Genomic DNA, 13,123 nt, shown 5'->3' with positions numbered 1-13,123 from the left:
TGCTAGTTTAAAATCAATATCCAACGTATCGGTGCCAAGTGACCCCGCCTGCCTCCTCAGCCCCCACTCCGCCCCCTCCCCGAGTATCATGACAAGCGAGCGCTGGCGTTAGAGCAAAATCTTCCCACGAGCCTTTTTTTTTTTTTTTTTTGCAACTTATCTCTCAAGAGCTGTCAGCAATTACGGTAAATAAACACTCGGTTTCTGAGCAAAGCTTTCAGGAAGCTGCTGTAGTTTTGCTTTCTAAACAAAACCATTTAGTATACATTTCAACAAATATTTCTAGAGCCATCATTGTTAGTCAGAAAGGAGAAAAACCTCCTTTGACCTTTTTGAATTGGGTGGTTTTTATTTGGAGTTTTTATACAGAGCCAGCACAGTGTAGTAGTATAGGGGAGCGGACTCCAATCTGGAGAACTGGGCTCGATTCCCCATTCCCCCACACGAAGCCTGCTGGGTGACGTTGTGCCAGTCACAGTTTTCTCAGAGCTCTCTCAGCCCACATGGAGCCAAAGCACTGGCAAACCACCTCTGAAAAACCCTATGGGGTCGCTGTAAGTCAGCTGCGACTTGACGGCACTCCCCACTACCAGTCTTTGTACATTCAGCAATGGAGTGGAGATCCCTTGTGCCAATTCACTTTTTTTAAAAGTTATGCGGATTTAAGCCCTTCAAGAATTAGAACAGTACTACCCTGTTTCCCTGAATACAAGACATCCCCTGAAAATAAGACATAGTAGAGGTTTTGCTGAAGTGTGAAATAGAAGGCATCCCCCGAAAGTAAGACGTAGCAAAGTTTTTGTTTGGAAGCAGGCCCGACGAACAGAACACAGAAAAAGACACCCCCTGAAAATAAGATGTAGCACATTCTTGGGAGCAAAAATTAATATAAGACACTGTCTTATTTTCGGGGAAACATGGTAGAAATAAACACACTTTTGGAGTGTCCAGTCGCTGAGAGTGCCCCCCTTTTATTCCTCCGGTTCGGAGTCCCCATGATCATCCATGGGACCCACTTTTTGTTTTGCTTCCCCCCTCTGGAAGGGTTTTAATTAGGGTTTTGCGGGACGTCATCTCTGTTAATCTTATCGCTGTGTTTTAATCTAATTTTAACGGGGTTGTTATATGGGTTATTGTACACTATGTAGAGGAAGTTATGTTGTACACCGCTCAGAGCCCTCCGGGGGTAGAGTGGTATAAAAAACCCATAAATAAATAAATAAATAAATAAATAAATAAATAAATAAATAAATAAAACAAATACAGCATCCTTTCAAGAGGCTGTTTCGCAGACCCAAGGAAATACAAGGAAGTGCCCAGATCAATATGTAAAACTCGAAGACGTGTCAAAAGTTCAAGAGCAGTGCTCTCCTACTCAGCTGCATTTCATGTTCAAAACTCTCTCCGGCGACAAACCGGGCTATTTTCAGGTCTCGTCTCTGATTAGTCACTGCTTTGTGGTGTCACTGGCCCAGAGACGTATCTAGGAGAAATTGAGGCTGAGGCAAAATCTGAGTTTTCCTTCCCACCCTTGACGGTGCCCAGGTCTACTGTCTGGAGCCAGAGAGTGTAGCCTGGGCCCAGAGCCCCCCCCCCCCCCGTACCCAGGGACATGTGATACCCCATGTCCTCATAGGCAGTACGCCCCTGCACTGGCCAGAATTGAAATCAAGAGCCTGACTTTGAGGTAAATGTCCAGGGCCCTTGCTGCCCCAAAATGCAGTTGCAGCTGAAGATGGATAAGCTCCACCATGCTTACTACTATCTTCATTCTTCCCCTTCCTTCCCCCATTATATTAATGGTCAGGGGAAAGCCCTTGGACCATTCAGTCCATACCCTAAAATGATCTTGCTGCCCTACTTCATTTTAGTGTTCACTATATTATCGACAGCCAAGAATGGTTTCCATCCAGATATGTGCCATTTGGAACCAAATGCCACTTCAGAAACATGCTCACACACAGTACCGGTAGCCCCGACTCCTAGACCACAGTTCCTACCTCTAGGGAAAAAAACCAAAATTTATGCCAGCAATGTATTGACTCAACAGACATGTTCAGCTACCAAGAGGATACGTGAATACTTCAACAAAATTACCTTATTTTGGTCTGTCCAATACAAGAAAAATCCTTGTGGGTCTGTTCGGAGGAAAATCGATGTCACACTTGTGGAATCCTGCAACAGAAAAAAAAACCCAGAAACCATGTTAATGCACAACACAACCAAGTATACCGAAGGCAGCTCACCTGATATGCACAAAAAAACTCCCTAAAATCAAGTGCTCACAAATCTCACGCTCAAATGACTAATTTTATTTATCAGACTTCCTCTCTCTAAAGATATATTTTGGATGCCCAGGATGTCAACACAAAGGAATACTAATAACCTTCCCTCCCCACCCCACAAAACCCCACATCAGTGTCCTGCAATATGAGCCTATGTATAGCGCTGTTTTAGCCTTCTAGCTCTTCACAACTGCCGGACAAGATCCCCAGAGCAGTGCGCTGTAACCCAACACCGCAGAAGCCAAGCACTTTTCAAAGCCAAGCATTATAAGCCTGCTGCTTTCCCTCTCGGGGATGCAGTCTCAAATCTGTAACTTTGGCAAGAGCCAGCCAACTTCACTTATCACAGAGTTCATTTCCAAAGCCCATTCCCATGTTGCAGCACTCTTGGCTTCATCGTTTCCCAAATCCCAGCCCCGCCCCGCCCGGAAACGCACAGTCTGTTCCTTAAGTGCTTTTGGTAGTTTGCTCCGCATGTATCATGTTAAATTTAATCCAGTTTAACAACTGCCAGTAATTCAAGCCTCAGAGCATCCCCAGCTGTGTCTGAGAGCAGGGGTGTCAAACATGCAGCCTGGGGGGCAGATCCAGACTCTTGAGGGGACTTATCAAACCCGCAAGCCAGATGAGGTAATACCCTCCCTGCTTCCAATCTGGAGCAGGGGGATTTACCTCAGCTAGCTCGTGGTCTTCATAAGCCAGTGGTGGCGAACCTATGGCACTCCAGATGTTCAGGGACTACAATTCCCAGCAGCCCCTGCCAGCTGAGGTAAATCCCCCAATCGGCCATGCTGGCAGGGTCTGATGGGAATTGTAGTTCATGAACATTTGGAGTGCCCACAGGTTCGCCACCACTGTCATAAGCCCTCTTAAGGGGCTCTGATCTGGGCTGGGAGCTCACCAGTCAAGGCAACCCCCACCCCTCCCCCAGGCCTCACCCAACCCAGTAACATTTATGTCATATCCGACCCTTGTAACAAATGAGTTCGACACCCTTGCTCTATCGCAGAGGTGTCCAACTCTGGCGCTCCAGATGTTCATGGACTACAATTCCCATCAGCCCCTGCTGCCATGGCCAATTGGCATTCCATGTTCAAAAGCTAGCAGGGGCTGGTGGAAATTGTAGTCCATGAACATCTGAAGCACCAGAGCTGGACACGACTGCTCTAGAGGCAGGCTTCTTGCACTGCAATGCAGCATCTTTAAGGGCTCATGGAAGAGCAAGAGAATATGGCTCATTCCGCACATGCAGAATAATGCACTTTCAAACTGCTTTCAGTGCTCTTTGAAGCTGTGCGGAATAGCAAAATCCACTTGCAAACAGTGGTGAAAGTGGTTTGAAAATGCATTATTTTGCGTGTGCGGAAGGGGCCTATGTTAGCAACTGGGGGGGGAAGAGGCACAGGAGTTATGCCCCACACCAATGCCCTCAGTTTATTGTCATAAGCTTGAGCTACTTCTTCCTGAGAGTCCGTTTGCTTCGACAAGCAGCAGCAGCAAGAGAGCCCACTTCCGTCTCTTCCTGATCGCCGCGATACAAGCAGTTCTGAGATAGCAGCTCACGGGTTTATCAGTCAACGTACAGAGAGCTCCTTTCCTCTGCAGCCCTCTCCATTTTCTCCTATCTACTTCTTCATGTCCAAAGAGGGGGCTACTTTGCTCTTGCAGGTATAATTTCACTGGATAAGATTCTGCAATGCTTTTACAGCACTGCATGTAGCCAGGAGGCGAGCCTTTGGCACTCCAGATGTTATGGACTACAATTCCCATCAGCCCCTGCCAGCATGGCCAATTCGCCATGCTATCAGGGAACTGATAGAGAATATGATCCATAACTTTATCTAGAGTGCCAAGTTCCTACCAGGCATTAATTAGTTAAGAAACAGAAGTGGGTTCTAGTTTGGAGAACCGGGTTTGATTCCCCACCTGATTCCTCCACTTGAGTGGCTGAGGCTTATCTGGTGAACCAGATGTGCTTCCTGCTGGGAGACCTTGGGCTAGTCACAGTTCTTCAGAACTCTCTCAGCCCCACCCACCTCGAGGGGTGTTTGTTGTGGAGGGGGGAAGGGAAAGGAGTTTGTAAGCCACCTTGAGTCTCCATACAGGAGAGAAAGGTGGGCTATAAATCCAAACTCTTCTTCTTCTCTTCCCTAACAGACCGTGAATGGTGTGGCAAAGGAAAAAATTCAGTAAAACCCCTGGACACAGCCATCATCAGTTTAGTTGCCCAGAAGCACCCATTTCAAAGCATCCAGCTTCCGACAAGCTGCTGACTGAACGTTTTCATGCTGAAGACGCAAGAGGAAGGCAGATGGTGATACGGGTTGCCAGGCCCTGTGGAGTGTTATTGGTACACAGCCTGCTGGTGGCAAGCACTCCGAGTACAACTTGACAATTCATGCTATGGGGATCTGTGGGTATTTTTAACTCCTCTTTCTTTATGAAAACTTTTCTTAGTGACTCCAGGAGGCTGACCTCTATCTTAGGCAAGTGGGCAGCGTTCCGAGTACAGCATGAAGTTATTCCTAAAGTCTGCCTCTGCAAGGCGTCTTTCCCCAAGCGTGCAAATCTGTAACAGGTTGCTGAAGTAATGTGCTGATTTTAAAGAGATTCCCTGGCACAAAAAACAGTGAGATGAACAAAGGGGACCCCACCCTTGATCTCGCCTTTCCCCACATGCTGCAACTACCAGGCAGTGGTGGGATCCAAAAATTTTAGTAACAGGTTCCCATGGTGGTGGGATTCAAACAATTAGCCAAAAGTGTAGCAATAGGGGCTGGAGACAGCGGGGGCATGGCCAGGCATGGCGGGCATTCCAGGGGCGGGGCATTAATAATTTCTCTGTTACCATGCCAAAAAAAAGTTCCTAAATTTCTAGCTGGTATCTTTTCTGTCCAAGAATTTAAAACTCTCATTGCCAGCAGAGTCCCTGTCAGTCTACTGCCAGCAAGAGAACAACTTCGCTACTCCTCTAATTGACCGCCTGTCAAATACTTAATACTTTCAAATAATTTTGTTTCTAGAAATCAAAAGAAGGATACTTTCCTTAAACAAGGAACTTTACCATATTTCTAAAACATGTTTTAAAACGGTAACAGGAGAAATTATCCCGTTTTCTACCTATCGCTAACCAGCCAATGTAGGAAACAACAGGACTTTATGATTTTTTGGACCTAATGGAATTTCCCCTGGCGGAAGAAACAGAGCCCAATTAGTAACCCTCTCTGCGGCACACACACAAATAATTAGTAACCCACTCTAAGGGGAACTGGGTGAGAACCTGCTGAGTCCACCTCTGCTACCAGGCAATGCAAGATCTTTCTCATTTTCAGGATCTCCGCGACTACATTGCAGCCTTTCCACCCTACTCATCCCATGCACTACCTTCAGGAGACGCATTAGTGGGAGAAGAGCGTAAAGATCTTCCAGCGGGTTTCCAGAACTAGGCAGGCGAACTGCTGGATGCCTCCGTTTCCTGTCCCTGACTCTCAAACCCACACACAGATGCTGGTCTTTTCACTCCCTGGTCCTACAGAGACTATCAGCGATATTAACTTAGGTCCCTTCCGCACGTGCAGAATAAATGCACTTTCCATCCACTTTCAACGTACTTTGCAGAGGAATTTTACTGTGCGGAATGGCAAAATCCACTTGCAAACAATTGTGGAAGTGGATTGAAAGTGCATTATTCTGCATGTGCGGAGGGGGCCTTAGAAAAGCAGCTGCTTGCAAGCCAGCCATTCAAGATCAGACCCCAAGACCCCTTTAAAGAGCCAAAGGGGAGGCAGGGGTGGCACTCACATACCTACTGATTCTCACCAGCAATTGCCTTTTCCCAGCTGTCAAGCAACCTATTTCAACAAAGTTAACCTGCTGCTTGGAACCCAGCTCTTTTTGGAAACAAAATCAATGTAGAAGTGCTGGAAAGGAGGGATTTCGGGGGGAGAAACGGGGGGGGGGGGGGGGGGGGGGGGGGCTGAATGTCTTTCCACCTGTTTCTCCATTGCCCATATCCTTCACTCCCATAAGTGTGTTAAAGGCAATGAAAGGTTAAGATCCCTAAACTTAACCCTTTATGCCAACTTCTAACCTTTTAGAGCCAGCGTGGTGTAGTGGTTAAGAGAAGGTGCACCCTAATCTGGAGAACCGGGTCTGATTCCCCGCTCTGCCACTTGAGCTGCCAGGCACAGCCAGGCTTCTCTGGTGAACTAGATTGCTTGTGCACTCAACGCGATTTTTTACTCCAAAGAAAGCTGTGTGACCTTCAGGGCTGCGTCACGAATTCTCTGGAGCTCCTCCTCAGCCTCACCCCACCTCTCACAGGGTGTTTGTTGCAGTGGGGGGAGAGAAAGGAGGTGTGAGCCCTTTGAGGAGATCTCTGGGAGAAGGGGGGGATATAAATCCAAACTCCTCTTCTTCTTCTCTTTTAATCAATTAACTCTTTGGGAGCCGTTGCAGTAGCCAAGTATTTTGGAGTAACTGGTTTTCAACTGAAGAGCCAGCAGGGACCACATTTTGAGACAAGGCAAGCCAGACTTCCTTGAAATAATCCAATTCGTCTGGGAGATGCGCTATGTTTGGTGTGCTTTTACACGATACGTTGGCTTGTTTAAAGGCAGGGTTTTGGCGGCTGCAGGAAAAGCAGGCGGTGTTCCGTGGCTGGCAATACACTCATTGTGAAGTGTTAGCAGAAATTGCTTTCTCAAAACTTTAATTGAATTCGACTCATAAGCCAACAGTGGGAGTCGTAACATGTCCTCTGGGCATTCCGTGCGTTAATCAATGGTGGTTTATTAAACAAAGTGTTAACACAACAATATTACGCATCAATAATGTAGTACTTTGCACTTCCTAGAGGTCAGTGTTAAAGCAGACAAAAAAAAAAACACCCCTCCGATATTGCAACTTGGAAATGAGTTATCTAGTTATTAAACCAACCTACCGTAAGTCAAAAGCTATATTGTAGTTCAGAGCCAGTGGTGTTGTAGGTAGAAACTGGATTACTATCTAGGACAGGGGTCGGCAACCTTTAACACCCAAAGAGCCATTTGGACCAGTTTTCCATGGAAAAGAAAACACTTGGAGCCGTAAATACTTTTTTGACGTTTAAAATAGCTGCCGTCAGGGGGGGGGACCTTGGGGAGGGTGTGAGCGACAGCCCATGAGGAACAAAGGTAACGTGAGCTTGTAGCTGGGATTGCTTCTCCACCTCCGTGGCCTGTGGGCTCGGGAGGCCGGAGCTGTTGCAGAGGCGATGTGAGGGAGAGGCAGTAGACGCGTGGCAACATGTTGTTTTTCTCTCCTTGCTTGAGGCTGCAGTGGGACTCTGTGGGTATCCCAGCTCCCCTCCGGATCTGAAGCCTTTGGCTTCTCAGAGAGAGAGAGAGAGGAAGAAGAAGAAAGGCAGGGATGAGGCCCGAGACGCCTCTCGCGAGGGCCGAGGGAAGAAGCTCCCCTCGGTGCGCCCCACCCCCAGCCACACACAGAGCCGCGTTGCATAAGGACGAAAAGAGAGCCACTTGTCTGACTCCAGAGCCGCCTTGAGTTGCAGACCCCTGATCTAGGAGAATAGGTTTGAATTCCCATTCTGACAGGGAAGCATGATGGGTGAACTTGGACCAGCCACAAACTCTTGACCTAACCTACCTTGCAAAGTTGTTGTAAGAATCGAAAGGAAGAGAAGAGAACAATGTAAATTTTAGCTCCACTGTGGAGAGAGCGGTATTAAGAGAATAAATAGTTGTCCAGGTCTCCCAAGAGGCCCAGGTCTCCCAAGGAAGGTCACCTTATGACTGGCCTGCAGCTGGGAGTTCCCATGTTCACATGTCCCTCTAGCCCAGCAGTTCTCAACCTGTGGGTAGCGACCCCTTTGTGGGTCGAATGACCCTTTCACAGGGGTCGTCTAAGACTCTCTGCATCAGTGTTCTCCACCTGTAAAATGGATACAACTGGCCCAGGGTTTGGGGTCACTCACAACACTTGAGGAACTGTATTAAAGGGTGGGCAGAGGTGGGATCCAGCAGGTTCTCACAGGTTCCCGAGAGTAGGTTACTAATTATTTGGTATTGGTGCGAGGGGGTTTACTAACTGGTGATTTTGCCCGTGATTTTTTGCCTTTGAATTCACGCCTCCTCTCTCAGCGGTAGCCCATAGAACTTGAAGCAGTCTAGCGGGAGGTGCGCACTGGCGTCGTGGCAGCCTGTGCCTGCGTGCATTGGTTTCCAGCAAGGACGGTGCAGTGGCTGCGTCCTTGCCACATTACGCCCAGGAATGCCCTTGGCAGGAATGCCCATTGCGCCCGGTCATTACTCGCCCAGCCCATTGGCCATTACGCTTTAGCCACAGTTTGAATCCTACCACCATAGGAGACTCTTGTTACTAAAATTTTGGATCCCACCACTTAGAATTGGCTGGCATTAGGAAGGTTGAGAACCACTGCTCCAGCCAATCAATTTCCTCCTCATGATAAATATTGGCAAATTCCACACAAGTAATTGAAAACGCATGCAAAATGTATTCAGTCCCGTTGCAAAATGTATTGTCCCTCCTCAAAACAATTCCTGGGCACCATTTTGTGGTTGTTTCATTTTTTAAAAAAAGATCTGTGCAGCTGACACTATGAAGCTTCAAAGCCTCATGCTACGATTCTGTAGGGGTCATGTCTTTGAAGCTACAGAGGCATTACCCTCCCCCCCAATTAAAAAACTGACAAAAATACAGTGCGAGACAACCACTGTGAGTTCAGAAAATGGCGCCAACGAGGAAGTCCAGGGGGCGTGAGAAAAAAAATTAAAGATCTAGCTATCGGCCAGGTGGAAAATGTTTTCAAAACATTTGCAGAAAAAAATAACTGATAGGGAACAGGATGCAAATAAACATTCTGAGGCTGGAAATACAATGTTTTGGGCTAAAAACTATGCAGAACTCTTCAGAGGAAACATTTCATTTCCCACCTCAAAACATTCTATTTTGGTTGAACATGGAATCGCAGAGAAGCAGTTTCAGCCTCATTAGCACGTTAATTTCTCACGGGAGAATCAGTTGGTGTGAAGGACCACGAAACATCTCACTGTGAACAACTCCCTGACACCAATGACTCCGTAGTGGTAAACAGTCCAGGCATGCACTGACCACAGTCAGGGACACGTGCGCCACAGGAATGTTTGCTGAGGTACCGAGCCACTAGACAAAACACAACTGGCTGGCTGTCACCATAGTGAACTCAATCCATTCTAGCACATAATAAACTGTGACACTGATTTAGGACAGTTCTACGCATTCCCTCTTCTGGATAAAAATCTGTCTTATATTTTAACATCACCTGCAAGCAATGAAGGAGGATGGAGATATCCAAATAGCAACAGTGAAGCAAAGAAACGTGCGCTTCTTAAAGTAAGCCGTATCTAGCCAGAAGCTGGGTCAGTGGCCACTTCCACACAAATCCCCTGAAAAGTTTTTGAAATGTTTTCAATCCCCTTTACAATTATTTACGTTCACACCCCTCCCCTCCAAATGATTCCTGGAGGCCATTTTGTGATTTTTTTACCTTTCTTTTTAGTTCGTCGTTTGGAATAGCTGTTTCAGTGCTTCACAGCACGGTGCCGCGATCTCTGCGCCTTCTACACTCCCGCCTGTTCTGTCCTGCAAGACTGAACCTGGTGACACCCTGCCTGTCTGCAGCACAATAGCTCAGAACACTCTAAAGTTACTATCCCACAAAGTAACATCAGTCCTGTGATTATCTTGATCCTGCACATATTGTGTTCGTAGCTCCTGCAATGTTCGCCAAATAATTGTCAGGATTCTTCCTGCAGAAACTGAAGACTGTGTTTGAAACACAGCCAAGTTGTCAACACTTGGTTACATTTAAACATGGAAGGTGTTTATTGGGGGTGGGGATGCTGCCTTCTGAACAAACCCTGATTTTTCAAACTCCTTATGAGTTGTTCAGTTCTCTCAACCACCCCCCTGCATCTATTATCATAAGCCTAGCAAGAAACATTTTTGGATGCAAAACTTTCAAGAAGAGGTACCTTTTTGACAATGCGAACCATTTTGGTCCAAAAACATCAACTTCACTACCTGCCAAGCATCAAAAGAGAACTGGTACAAAATGTTTAATAGATGGTATGTGACACCAAAATATATCAAGATGAGTTTAAAAAATTAACAGTCTTTGTTGGAAATATCAAGAAGTTGGATCATTCTTTCACAAAGTGATGGACTTGTAAAAAAAAATTCTGTGTGGAAGTTAACACGAAAAAGCAAAACATATTGAAGATCAAATGCACATTTGCAGCGAAGAAAATATTATTGGGAATCCTTCCTGAGAATTTTCCTAAGAAACTTAAAGAACTATGTTTGTATTTGCTCAGAACTGCCAGGAGTAACGGTGGCAACCAGTTGGAAAAACAACAGAAGTCCAAACATACAAATCTGGGAGGAAAACGTAAGAGAACGCGCTCCAATGGTTAAACTAACAAATCTTGTAAACAGACAGCCAAAACAAGACCTTGATGAGAAAGGGGAATTGTTCTTTTAACATATTGCTGAATCATTTGCTTAAAAATAATAATAACAATATTAATACCAACCGAGATTAAAATTAGATTCCAAAGAATTAAATGAATAGGTTAATATGTCATTAATATGTTACTAGCTAAGGTAAAAAGTTTATTTTATATACACACACACGCATACCCCAGTGGGTGTTAATTAAATAATTAAATGGCAGAATGTTAGATGAAATAAGTAAGATGAAAGGTTGTCGAAGGCTTTCACGGCCGGAATCACTGGGGTGCTGTGTGGTTTCCGGGCTGTATGGCCGTGTTCTAGAAGCATTCTCTCCTTACGTTTCGCTTGCATCTGTGGCTGGCATCTTCAGAGATCCTTTGAAGATGCCAGCCACAGATGCAGGCGAAACGTCAGGAGAGAATGCTGCTAGAACCCGGCCATACAGCCCGGAAACCACACAGCACCCCAAGATGAAAGGTTCTCTCTCAAGTTTGTATCGCGCCTATATTTTATTGACCATAAGGATCCATTTTATTGCTATTTTGTTCGTCATACGGTTGGCTTTTAAAAATAATTTCTGTTTTGGTACGTGTTTAGAAATGGATAAAATTAATTTAAAATATTATTTTAAAAAGAAACATTTTAGGGACAGGTTTTAACTGCCTTCTCCGGTTCTAAGCACATGACCTGGAATGTGAACACAGTTCAGCTTTTGATAGGTGAGTACTGCCGTCATAGCTGGAAGAAATATAGGCCAACTTTCCTCCTAGTCAACTGGTCACAAATGACACAAGGAGGAACCGTTTCTTGGATTGAATCTAGTCAGCTGTTTCACACAGTCTCAGCCAATCCCCCTCTTTATTTCCATTCCCATCTTTCATGGCTTTTGTCTGTTCAATTCTCATGGATCCCCCAGCAGAAAATGTTTCAGTAATAGGAGCAGCAGTGGCGTAGGAGGTTAAGAGCTCGTGTATCTAATCTGGAGGAACCGGGTTTGATTCCCAGCTCTGCCGCCTGAGCTGTGGAGGCTTATCTGGGGAATTCAGATTAGCCGGTGCACTCCCACACACGCCAGCTGGGTGACCTTGGGCTAGTCACAGCTTCTTGGAGCTCTCTCAGCCCCACCTACCTCACAGGGTGCTTGTTTTGAGGGGGGAAGGGCAAGGAGATTGTAAGCCCCTTTGAGTCTCCTGCAGGAGAGAAAGGGGGGATATAAACCCAAACTCTTCTTCTTCTTCTAATAGAAGAAAATCTCTTCCCCTCTGTTTGTCACCAGCAGAAAAGTTTGTTGGTATTAACCCCTTCCGCGAACTTCAACTCTTCCCCAGTTAGCTTCCACCTGACAATCAGACACAAGTGTCAGAGCCCATTATAAAGCAGTCACTCTAAAACTAACTAAAATTATCACTCTGACCTCTTGAAATACACACGGTCAAGACTTATGTGCTGAGACAGCAGCAACTGGAAACCTGTGTTCCCAAAGCACAGAGATAAGAAGGGTCAAGAGTCAGCCTGTCTGTCCTTGTTGCCTCCAGATTTGGACTAGAAAACTAGAAACAAGCTTACCCTCCCTCCAATATTGGACCCTTTTGAACCAGCTTCGGCCAACTAAATACTGACCCTATATGTATCTTCGACCATTGCTACAACAATCAAACTACACACACACACACACGTCCTCCCAAAATGTCAGATATTTCTCGACTGTTGAGACACTTGGTACATATTTTGAATCCCGTAGCATCTTAAAGGCCAACATTTTTTTCCCAGGGTCTAGGTGTTCATTTGTTCAGACAAAGTTAGCTTTGACACATGGATTGGAAATTGGAAAAAAAATGTTGGCCTTTAAGATGCTCGAAATATGTCCCACTGCTACAGACTAGAACAGTGGTGGCGAACCTATGGCACGGGTGCCAGAGGTGGCACTCAGAGCCCTTTCTGTGGGCACGCGCAAACAGAGTTTGTCATGTGGGAGTGGGATGGAAAATCACCCCCCCACACACACATCCAGGCTAGCCTGGGCACGATCCTTTACCTGGGAGTAAGCTCGGTTGCTGTCAATGGGGCTTGCTTCTGAGTAAACCCTCCTAGGGTCGTGATTCACCCATTCGAAGCATTGCACGGTTGCTTCACCAAGCTTACTCCCGAGTAACATGCACCTCGGAGACAACCATTTTTTCTGAACTAAAACCTCAGTATTCAGGTTAAATTGCCAGGTTGGCACTTTACGATAAATAAGTGGATTTTGGGTTGCAGTTTGGGCACTCGGCCTCGAAAAGGTTCACCATCACTGGACTAGAACAACTACCCAACTGAAATTTTGT

At 46.0% G+C, this 13,123-nt stretch overlaps 1 protein-coding gene across 1 annotated transcript in view; it reads right to left on the bottom strand.

Moving 5' to 3' along the window:
• LOC125435056 (1-phosphatidylinositol 4,5-bisphosphate phosphodiesterase beta-1) overlaps positions 1 to 2,171 on the bottom strand; it is a 678,436-nt gene extending 676,265 nt beyond the window's left edge. The window contains exon 1 of the mRNA XM_048501078.1: positions 2,098 to 2,171. The gene's annotated coding sequence lies outside the window, so the exon portion shown is untranslated. The remainder of the gene's footprint in view (positions 1 to 2,097) is intronic.
• Positions 2,172 to 13,123: the final 10,952 nt, after the last annotated feature.

Source organism: Sphaerodactylus townsendi, linkage group LG01 (assembly GCF_021028975.2).
Source record: "Sphaerodactylus townsendi isolate TG3544 linkage group LG01, MPM_Stown_v2.3, whole genome shotgun sequence".
Classification (NCBI taxonomy): Eukaryota; Metazoa; Chordata; class Lepidosauria; order Squamata; family Sphaerodactylidae; genus Sphaerodactylus; species Sphaerodactylus townsendi.
The sequence above is the reverse complement of the archived record's forward strand: the minus strand, read 5'-3'. Positions and strand labels throughout refer to the sequence as shown.